General features: G+C 39.9%; 1 long non-coding RNA gene across 6 annotated transcripts in view; it reads left to right on the top strand.

The window, feature by feature from the left end:
* Positions 1 to 10,120: 10,120 nt before the first annotated feature.
* Positions 10,121 to 11,676, top strand: part of LOC122198397 — a 70,215-nt gene continuing 68,659 nt past the window's right edge. The window contains exon 1 of one of the 6 annotated variants that reach the window (XR_006192965.1): positions 10,121 to 11,004. This is a non-coding gene — a long non-coding RNA (uncharacterized LOC122198397). The remainder of the gene's footprint in view (positions 11,005 to 11,676) is intronic. The other 5 variants (XR_006192964.1, XR_006192963.1, XR_006192962.1 and 2 more) reach the window with 5 other exon arrangements.

Genomic DNA, 11,676 nt, shown 5'->3' with positions numbered 1-11,676 from the left:
GCGACGGATATTCCCGTGACCGCCTGATTCTGGGCCGCTTCACGCAGCGTGCGCTTCCGCCCTGACGTCACCACGCCCGGCTGGTGCGCGCCAACTAGTCCCTTCAGGCCTCGCCTAGGCCTGCGCCGCCCGAGAGCAGAGGCCGGAGTGAAGAGTGCCGCCTTTGTCACCTGATGACCTCTCTGCTGGGGCCACGGAGTGGTCCAGGAGGTCGTCTGTTTAGCTAAAAACAGGTCTCAGTCGCCGCGTTTTTAATATTAGTAGCCAGGAGAATAATAAGGGAGCTTTATCCCCAAGTTAGAGTTGGCAGAATTTTGCTATGATCTCTGCGCGATTTCGGTAATTTGTCAAGGACCTGCGTCTCTCTGCTTCTGTCTCGCCCTCCTAACTTTTAGCATTTGCGCGGCGCAGAGTCAGCGTGTACAAGAGGAGTTTAGGGCCGACCTTTGCCCTCATTGGCGGGTAGGAGCGGTTACTGTGATGTGGTGTGCAGACTAATTTGTGATTTAAAGTGATCCGCGAGGAATGTGGAGAGGACTGCCGTACAGTATTTTTAGAAAACACTAATGTGAACTACGTTGGTTGCCCGAAAAAGCTCTACGATGAGCATGTAATTCCCCCTGGTATCCAAGTAAGACTAAGGCTTCGTAACGGCAAGGAGAGCGGCTGCTTTCGCCTGTTAGCTTCTGAAACTCTGGCCTGAGCCAGTGACAGGGCCCCCGTAATCTGGAAAATCCCTAGTTTCCAAAAATAGGGCGAGAACTTTACAGAGATAATTTGATTATGTCCAGGGGTCAATGTATCCATGTTGGTTACTACAATTAGGCAGAATGGAAGAAATAAATCTCATTTGTGTTTCTTTCTTCTGGGATTTTAGCTAGCGATTCCTGAAATTTCCTCATGTTTGAAGTAAAAACAGTGATACTGATAGGAACAGGTAGAGTCTGGAGTTGGGAGTAAATGAGTAGATCTTGGTTTATTCCAACTATCTTCTTATCCCACACTTGAACCTCTGATATGTTAGGCTAGTGATGAGAAATCCCATTATCTTTCTATTCATAGCTCGGGTTTAAGGCTTACTCTGTTAAATTGTGAAAAGTGCATTGAAACTTGGATCTTTAGAACAAAGGAAGTTTGAATACATTTCAGTATTTGTCAGTGATGTCATTAAAGCAAAACATATTCAGAAACCTCATCTTTAAAAAAGCATTACATCGATTTTATTTGGTAAATCCTTATATGAATAGTTCTGAACCCTATTCAGAATTCTGAAGATTCTGAATTAGAATCTTCTGAGTTTTGAAAACATATTGATGCTTGAGCCTTACCTTCAGCCTTGCCAACCTTATAGAGGTTGATGTAATTAATTTAGGGTGGGCTCAGCCAGTGTTTGGATTTTGCCTATCCTCCAATGTTCAGCCAGGGCTAAGAAATACTACTCCAATGGAGTGTAATTCAGGTGCTGGCTAAAGCACTTAAACTCTCTGATTTTAACTTTTTTTTTTTTTTTTTTTTTTTAGTGTTTATTTATTTTTGAGAGAGAGATAGCTGGAGAGGAGCAGATAAAAAGGGGACAGAATCCAGAGTGGGTTCCATGCTGACAGCAGCAAGCCTGATATGGGGCTTGAACTCACGAATCATGTGACTTGAGCCAAAGTCAGAAGCTTAACTGAGGAGCCACCCAGGCACCCCTCCTTTACCTTTCTGACTAGTCTGCTTCCAGGGAAACTTCCCTAGCCAATATTCAGAAGTCATTTAAAAATAATATTAATAAACTTTGAAATCTTTAAAAACTATTTAATGATATGCTGTTTTTCTGGTTCTGATAACCTACTATGGTTATGTAAGATAGTGTTTTGGAAGTTTGGATCAATGATACATGGAACTCTGCTATTTTTGCAACTTTTTGTGAGTTTTCAATTATTTCAAACTAAAAAAAAAAGGCTAATTGGTAACATGATTCATTGAAACATAAAGTTTCAGTGAAATCACCACCTGTATTTATAATGACTTGAGAGTAATATAATTTATTTTTAAGATATTTCTTAATGGGAATTTATTCCTCTTTAGAGGGTCTTCCACCATACCTCTCCAATATGCTGCCAATAAACTGACTTGTTGATGTCTTGATATATTTTATAATATATTTTTACTCTCTAGATCCATGATTTTTAAAAACTCACAAGCGTAGGAGGGAGTTATGGGAGGAGATGGGGTTCCTTTTCTATTCCTGATATCTTATCCCAGTAGACCTCTCTGCTCCCCACCTCCTTCCTTTGTCTGACATTCATTTCCAGAAGAGCAGAAACACCCAGATCATTCCACACTTGGGCCTATTTCCCACTTCCTCGAACTGTACCCCCAAATTATGTCCAATAGAGAGGAGTATTTTCACTGTTCATCCCTTTAGCATCAAAAAAGATGGTAGAGGAGGTGGGCCAACATTTTATTTGCTTAGCATTAATTCATCAAACTGATGTTTTTAATTTTAATTTTTTTTTTAAATCCATGACTAATCCACAGGATGGAAAGCAATAGGTCTAGTGGTTCTGCTCCACAAGGTTGTCTAAGGATAGGGGTTAAAAAAAATTATGATTATCCTTTTCAGGGTCAAATTCTAGATAAATCATAGTTTAGAAAATTGTTATGTTATTTCTAAATTATTTTGAAGAAAGTTTGTTTTTCCATATACCTACTTCCAAAACATAAACGTTAAAATGTAGAAAGACTAAGACCTATTCAGAGTTATAAAGGTTCTAGACCTGGGACTAGTAAAGCATATGTTTTAACTGTATGAAAGCATTAGTAGAAGTGCATTCAGGCAAGTGAGAGAGTTCCATTAGGAAGGTACATGATTGAGTTTTTTGTCACGCAAAAGAAAAATGGAATGGTATATCTGTAATTTTGTATATTCTTTCAACAAACAGAGGTCCTGCTAGTAGACCTGGAGTTCACCATGTGTAAAAGAAAATCCGTGATAAAGTTTCAGTTTTTATTGTTTTAAGCCTTGCAGCCTTCGTATGATGACTCAAGAGACCAGTGGAATTATGAGTGGCCTTCCTATAACTACTGAAGAATCATATTCTTGATGCTTTGATCAGTTCTCATTCCATTAAACACTGTAGCCTTTCTGGGGAACATGTTTTTCATATTATTTAAACTTCCAGGTTCTTTAGTCCTAAAATCATAATTGATAAAATTTATTAATTTCTTCAGCAATCAGTTATTCACCAGTAGACCACCAGAGTTTAATAACACTGTAATTTAGGCTAAGGGCAAATGAAGTGTAAGTCCCCATCAGAAGAAGCTACACTCTTAATAAAGGGAATGATACACACAAAGCTAAATGTTAAGGTGACCAGTAAGTGCAAAAGCAGGCAGAGAAAGGATAAGTCATTATGGTAAATGTGACCAGGAGAAGTTATAACCCTAAGAAGATCCTAAGCAAGTTTCTGTTTATAGCAGAGATCATAGAATATTTGATTTTACACATGAACTATTCATGTGGCTTCATGACTTTTTAGTCTTGTGGTTATATGACAATACATTCTGATCTGGTTGCTCTCATCATCAGTTGTTCTGAAATTGATTTATATGTAATTAAGGCTTAGGCATATACTGCTTGGTAAATCTCATAACAGCACCGGGCATTCTGCTGCTAGCTCTGCTGAGAACTACTTCTGAGATTTTAAGCAACCAGTTTACTCAAGAGGGACTCCAGCTGGAGGCCTTGCAGGTCTAAACTTCGGTGATTCTGGTCATCCAAACATCTTGAACCTCAGACTCCTCTTTGGTTCTTATTTCTTCTTTATTTTAGTCACCTAGTCCTGTTGTTACTTCTTTCAAGGAAGGAAATTGTTCTTGAATCTTCCTGTTCTGTCTATCCTATCATATCTACTGGTATCTCATGCATGGACCATTATAGTAGCTGTCTAAATGTTCTTCTTCATTCTCACCCATTCCTCATTCAACTGGGGAAATCTCTAATCTTTGAAATATCAGTTTCCTCACCTCACTTCCTCAAATAAAAACTTTGGAAATAAAAGATAGAGATCAAACACCTTTTGGAAGTTGAAGCTTTGTACAGTATATAAACTTGCTTTGTCAATGATTCCTTATCAAATTACCAGCTTGCCTAATTCCCTTCCTTTCTCAAGCTCACAACATTCTTACTCTTCCTCTCTGTTAATCAAATCTTCCCAATTTTTTTGAGATCTAGATGAATTTCTACCTCTTGCCAGAAGCCTTCCCCACCTGTTCTAGCTTTCATTACCTTTTCCCTTTGTTTTGGTTCCCTCCTGGCATTTATGACCTTCACTATATGTTTTGACACTTGATTTTATACTGTTATGCATTGTTACTTATCACCTCATGAGTGTGTGTCTTGACTTTAAAAATAGGACCATATTTGCATTTATTTTGCATTGTGCACAGAACTTGGCAGACACTGTGCCTATGGTAGATACTTAATCAGAACTTGTGGAACTGAATTGACATTTGTTTCCTCGTGCTTGGCCTAGGAAGCCTGGTTTTGCCTTTTCCTTTCCGTCCAAACAGCCAATTCCATCCTCAGGTATCTGTCCTACCACCGTAGCCATCTCCCTAATGGAGAACTACTGTACTCCCAAATAGAGGTCCCCATTTGCCCTGTTCGCTTTGCAGCACTCAGCCGTGTTTCCACTTCTGCTCTATTCTGTGTCCTTCTTATAGTGGGCTGCTTAAGTAGCCCACAAGTTCTGTTCTACATAGGCATGAGCTACAGAACAGAATGCCTGTTGGCATTGTTATAACCGGAGTTGTGGTGCGAGGATGGGAGCTCACAGAAGGTAATACAGTGGAGTAGTTTGGTGTTTGATGTACACAGAGGCTCAGTTTTTGGAGGTATGTCCAGAAATTGGTCATGTGTGACCAAGAGTTAAGGACAGTGCCAGTTAGATAAACTGAACTGTAAAGCCAACAAAGCCATAGGTTTGCTTTTGGAGCTAGACTAATGTTAATAGTCCGATGTCTTTTTCACACAAGGAAACTAAGGTCCAAGGAGGAGGCTGCAAATGTAGCTACTCATTAGTATTTGCTAATTGCAAATAATTCAGTGCAGCCTATCCTTGGATGGATTCATTCTTTATAGTATTTAATGTCAGAAATTGGCCAGCTAGTGTTGGTTTCAGTTACCTATTCAAGAGTAATAAGAGCTTGTTGGTATGACCTCCAGACAGACTACATCAAGGAAGTATGACCCTGCCAACACCTGGAATTTGGCCCAGGGAAACTAATTTAGGACTTCTGACCTACAGAACTGTAAGATAAAAATTTTTGTTGCTTTAAGCCCTAGGTTTGTTGTAATTCTTCATAGCAGTTTTAGAAAACTAGCGTACTAAGAGTAGCTATTTCCTGATATTTAAGAAATGTTTCTCAAACCTTAAGATGCTCCACCTGGGTGGAGCCTACAATCCCCAATTCTAAAAATGACTCCTGAGTGATGCTGAAACTGCTAGTCCAAGGGCTATACTGAGCAGCAAGGCTTTGAGGCACATTAGATGATTTTGTCTTTTATTACTTCCAGTATGAGGAAGTAGACCCAGTGGTTAAGAGTACCGGAGGCTCTGGAGTTAACATACTGGGGGAAAAATTCTGTCACTTAATAGTTACGCAACTTTTGGCAAACTACTTAATTTGCTTAAATTATTTAGGCAATTATTTAAGTTCAGTTTTCTCACCAATAAAAGGATACTAATAACACCTACCACAGATTACTGTTTGTTAGGTGAAAGGGTTATACATGAGTTCATTTCCCAGTCCTTGGAAATGCAAATTATTTACCTGATGTTGGCCAAAGGGTAATGCCTATAATCCTGGTCCCAGGGACTTTTGGTTTGCCAGGTGTGAACATTTTGTGTTCATTCATTCATTCAGTTATTCACTTTTAAACTCTTATTTATTTGTTGACAACTAAGTACTAGACTTTATTCTAGGCATTGGGGATATGGTGATAAATAAGACAGATTCTGCCTTCAAGGAGTTTGTAGATGATACACAGATATACAAGTGTGATAATTTTGGCTAATTCTTTTTTTTTTAATAAAATGATCTTTGAGATATATTATGAAGTGAATATTATTATTGAAAAGTGAACATGTATATAGCACGATATGTGCAGTGTGATCCTTTTTATATGAAGTTAACTATACATATATATGATGAATTACTAGTGAAATGAAATTTTAAGATGTTGAAAATGCAAATCTGAATACTTTGTTATTAGATTTAATAGATGTAAAGTTACTTTGTCAAATTTCCATAACAATTTCTAGACACTGAATTTCTAGATTTATCGCATTGATTACTCATAATAAACAGTTCAGAGTTTGGTGTCAGCCCATGGGCCATTCTTTGAGTGATATTATTCTTTTCATTTTTTAAAATACTATAACATTTCTTGTATAATTGCAATTGTTTTGAAAAAAATCCTAATTTGGTCTGATAACAGACACAGTAGAGAAGCGGTTCTGAGGATGGGGTAATTTTATGGACAAGCAAACAAAGAAGGTGGCAAAAAGGAGGTGATATGTGATCTGGATTTTAAAGGCTACATGGGCATTCGTCAGAAGGATAAGAGTGGAAGAGTATTTTATTTTCTTTAATTTTTTTTAATGTTTATTCTTGAGAGAGACAGAGCACAAGCAGGGGAGGGGCAGAGAGAGAGGGAGACACAGAATCTGAAGCAGGCTCCAGGCTCTGAGCTGTCAGCACAGAGCCTGACACAGGGCTCAAACTCACTAACTGCAAGATCATGACCTGAGCCAAAGTTGGATGCTTAACCAACTAAGCCACCCAGGCACCCTGGAAGAGTATTTTAAACAGAGGGAAAATGGGAGCCATGGCAGGGAGGTGTGAAATTTCTCGGTGTGTTGAGAAAGACAGTGGACATCTGTTGTTTTAGCCTGCTCAGCATCTAGTCTCCCTTCTTCCATTTCCCTTAGGGACCCACAACTTCTCCATTCTCAGCGTAGGTGGTTTGGGTAGGGCTGACCTCTTCCCTAGCTCACAAATCAATCAGCATTTCTCACCCCACTCCCCCTCCAGTGATTGGTTCAGGACATCAATTATGTCAAGAACTTTTGCTGTAACCCTGGCCAGTGGAGGGGAAAGAAGTGCTTGTTCCTTCTGGGGCTGTTGAGAAGGGAGATGTAAGCCCAGACTGACAGAGTACCAGTTTAACACTGGACAAATGAACCAGTTTGAGAATGGAGCCTGCAGAGAAAAAGAGCAGAGACCAGACATAGAAACTCAATCCAAAGACTTTATGCCCTCACATGTAGCCATACCCTATCTTCTACCCCTGAGATTTTCAGTTACATGAACAAATAACTTCTTTTTTATTCATTTAATCTTAACTGAAAGACCTACACAGGGAATATTTTGGTGCGCTAGAATATTGTGTGTGTGTGTGTGTGTGTGTATGTGTGTATACACTAGGGACTAAGAGCCTGCAGGGGGTGGGCAGGGGCTAGAAGAGTTTAGGAACAGGCCCTCATTTACGGAGACTCCCAGGAGCTCTGGAGGGTGTAAAGCAATGTTAAAAAGGAGTCACTAGTGCTAAGCCTACATCACCAAACCAAAACTAACATCTAACTTCATTGCAGTTTCAGTCTCCTCCAGGAATGTAATCTTAACTCATTGATCTGGAATTTCTTGGTTGGCAGTAGTGAGGTAATTTAGCTAATAGGCCCTCTTTTATCTCCCAAAGGAAGGTGACCTTGACTGAAATAATCCTTTCTTTTTTTTTTTTTTTTTTTTCTTCATTTGTGACTTCCTTATCCCATCCCTTCTATGCCTTTAAAACCTTTCCTTTTCTGTAGCTCTTTGGAGTTCCTTTCTATTTGCTAGATGGAATACTGCCCAATTTATACATCATTCAATAAAGCCATTTAGATCTTTAAAACACACTCAGTTGAATTTTTTTTTACTCTGTTGAATTTTTATTTAACGGCGGTGATTACCTCAAGAAAATGAAGAGCTATAACTCAGAAACTAATATTAAGAACATTTACTTCCTCAGGTTTTTCTAGCAGTTTCATTTTTATTATTCTCTTTCTTTCCCTCTGGTTGGGGCTAGGCAATTAAACATAGAAAGGACCTAGCAAGTCCCTGAAAATGACATTTTAAAGTGTTTTCCTTTGAAGAAATGAGAGTTGTTTTATTTTGAGCAATGAAGTAGCAGACTCTATTTACTTGTGTTTTCTAATAAGCAGTCAGTATAAGCAGACTTTCACTGTAGAAACTTTTAGGAATATTAAGAATCTTCTTTTCTGAGGCACCCTACTCACTGAATTCATTTTCTCAGCAGGAACAAGAAGTAACACTTCAGCCATTTTGGACATTATAACAAAAATAAATGAGCTTCACATCAACTTCCCTACATATATTTGTCCTGTCTCTTTAGTCTATAACAATTCCCTAGGCTTTTTTCTTTTATATTTTTCATGATTCCAAGTTAGTGGTTTTACAGCATGTCCCTTAATTTGGATTTGTCTGATTGTGATTAGATTGTGATTAGATTCAGGGTGAACATCTTCCCACAAACACTCCATAGATGATGTTGTATCTCCAAGTTTAACAGCAAGGGTCTTACGATGTCCAGTTATTGTCCAATTTTTACTTAATTTTGATGGTTTAGTTAAGGTGGCGTCCACCAGATTTATCCATTATACCTTTACACCTTCTAATAACCTGTGGGATGATTCTTTGGCAATAAATAGCACTCTCAATATCTTTTGTACATTGTTTCAAAGAAGAAAAATGGCCCAGTTGAAACCTTACAGAGTTGGAAAGGATTATTTCAACAAATTTCTAGTTACCACCCACTAAACTATGTCATCCTAGGTGCTAAGACCACACAGTAGTGAGACTGACCAGAGTAAAACAAAGAGCAAAATACCACAGGAGAATTTGGGAGAATGACATAGACCACATTAAAAGTGAGGAAGACGAAGTTCAGAGACCGAGATTTTACTATCAAATGTCAGAAGTGAGATTAGAACTTTGGTTTTTTTTTGTTTTTTTTTTTAATTTTTTTTTTTTTAACGTTTATTTATTTTTGAGACAGAGAGAGACAGAGCATGAACGGGGGAGGGTCAGAGAGAGGGAGACACAGAATCTGAAACAGATTCTGTGCTGTCAGCACAGAGCCTGACGTGGGGCTCGAACTCACGGACCGTGAGATCATGACCTGAGCCGAAGTCGGCCGCTTAACCGACTGAGCCACCCAGGCGCCCCAGAACTTTGGTTTTTCTGATACCCAATCCAGCGTTCTTTTCATGACAGCATAAGAAGATTGTATTGTAAAGCTGGTTTTCCAGGACAGGTGTAACATTTGTTCTTACAGTGAAAACAGTTCATGACACCTTACTATGTAACTAAAAGAACAAGCTTTCTCCAGGCCCACCACAATGTGTTTTAGAGAAAATGTTATTTAGATTGATTTAAATTATGTACATTGTGACATTTAACTCCATTGGACACCTAGTCTAGTTTTATCTCCGAGAAATGCTTCCTCATACTGACAGTGACACACACACTTGCAGATCTGATGTTGCTCATCTGCCACACCTTAAATCTACTACGGAACAAGATTTTTCTATTCACAAGTCAGGAAACAATTCAAAGGTATTTAAATCCTACATCCTGAGAGCGCTTACAGTTGACACATAATTGCTTTATGAGTGTTTGCATACATCTCACTGGAATCTCAAAAAAGACCCACTTACTCCTTAAGGTGGGAAGTGCGGATCGGTACATATAGTCTGGATTGGTAAATGCTTTGCCTTTACATTTAAGAATCTCTAGTGTACACTTTTCAGAACAGAAACATAAGAGAAATAGTCTTATACATACATTCATTCAAGTATGTTATACATTCATGCAGGACTATCGGCTTCAAATTTAAAAGCTGGTTCTGGAGATGAACTGTTTTAGGCATTGGTTTGGTGAGTCATGAGATTCTTTTGGGCTCAGTTTTGGATCTATACACCCTGAAGGACACAATATCATTTGACCTTTGTTCGTGCTTCTCAAAACCGAACCTTGTAAACATTCTGCGTGCTTTGGGATAAATGAATTTAACTAAACAGTTAAATATTACATTTACAATTTTTTACATATGACTCTGGAGAGAACTCCCTCCGCCAACTGCTAAAGAGCCCGCCTTCCCGAATCTGGAGGACAGGCAGGTTTCCCAAAGGGCTCTACCGTGGGGGTTAGTGACTGAAGTGGGCTGGTCAATCGGAAAGTCCTTTTCCCCTTGCTACGAGCTCGGAGAAAGCTCAGTACCCACAGCGCGTCAGACAAACAACCCACCACCCCAGGCTCTCAGGCCCCGCTGAGCCTCACGGTCCGCCCAGGGACAATCGCGCCCAGCTCTGCCGCTGAACCCATGCAAGGCCTGGCTGGGCTGACGTAGGCTCCAGGCGAGAAATTATTTCACAACTGTCAAGAGGAAAGAGCGCGCCCACTCCGTCATTTCTAGGAAGGCCGGAGCCTGCCAGGCTGCGGGGGCGGACGGGAAGGACCGCACACTCCCCAAAACAACTGCAAACCCAGGGACAACCCGCGCACGCGCAACGCGCTCTGCCTTCTTGTGCCTGCGGTTGAGCGGCTCCCTCCGCCAGCTGCCGGATCTAACTTGTGGGCCTTCTCGGCGCGCCGACTTCCGCGCCTGAGCGGCCGTGACGTAGCCGGTCTCCTCCTCTCGTCCTCCCGCGGCGCCGGTCTCTTGTGACGTCAGCAGCAGAATCCTCTCAGTCTTGATCTAGTGCTAAGTGAGGGGCGGGCCGGATGGGCTGGTTGCCTGCTCCTCCCCCAACCTGAACTTGTTTTGTAAAGGAAACCTCTTGTAATTTCCTAAAACTTTAGATTAAGTCTTTAAACTGTTCCCGTTTCCTAATAAGGGAGAAAACGGCCCTCACCCTAGTTCCAGCTCTTTCCAAGCTGAGAGTTCTGTTAGAAGTAAGCTGCAAAATGTGTTGTTATTTGGATTTATTTGGAGGCTTTTGCTTGTTGTTTTTATGTGTTCTCCTGGTGTGTAAATTGGCAGAAAGTGACGTCCAGAAAATCGTAACTTTGTATATTGGAAGCTGGGATAAGCAGTACCTAGTCTGGGTTAATGAAATTAATGTAATTTTAATTTAGTTTAAATTTAGTTTCCATTTGAATTATCCAGGAGTGTCATCAAGAAAGCGTGGGTATAAAAAACGGTTAAAGAGCTTCCAGGAGTATTTAATCGTTTTGTAATCTGTTTAAAGCCAAAATGAAAATCGGGGTGTAATACAAGTAAAAAGAATTTAAACTTGTAAGGGGTGAAGGTTTTGTTTAGGGATAGTGAAATAGACACAGAGATTTGTGTGACTTGCTCAATAGGGATGGAATTCAGGCCTCTGCTTTCACAATGCCAATACTCTTCTCAGTTTGACTAAAGCTGCCTTTAGAACCCGCTGCTGGACCTGGGCATCTTTTGCCACTTTTCTTGGCTTCCTCCCTCATTGGTCTTTTCCCCTTTTCCATGATTCTGGTTCTTGCCCTCTCCTCCCTTTTGCTTTCTCTGTTTAACTTACTCTGTTTTCTTGATAGTTGAATCAGCCTTTCCTTTCCTTTAAATACCTCTTTTTAAAAAAAATACCT

The sequence above is a fragment of the Panthera leo genome, chromosome C2 (genome assembly GCF_018350215.1).
Source record: "Panthera leo isolate Ple1 chromosome C2, P.leo_Ple1_pat1.1, whole genome shotgun sequence".
NCBI classification, from domain to species: domain Eukaryota; kingdom Metazoa; phylum Chordata; class Mammalia; order Carnivora; family Felidae; genus Panthera; species Panthera leo.
Note: the sequence above shows the minus strand (reverse complement) of the source record. Positions and strands in the feature narration are given on the sequence as shown.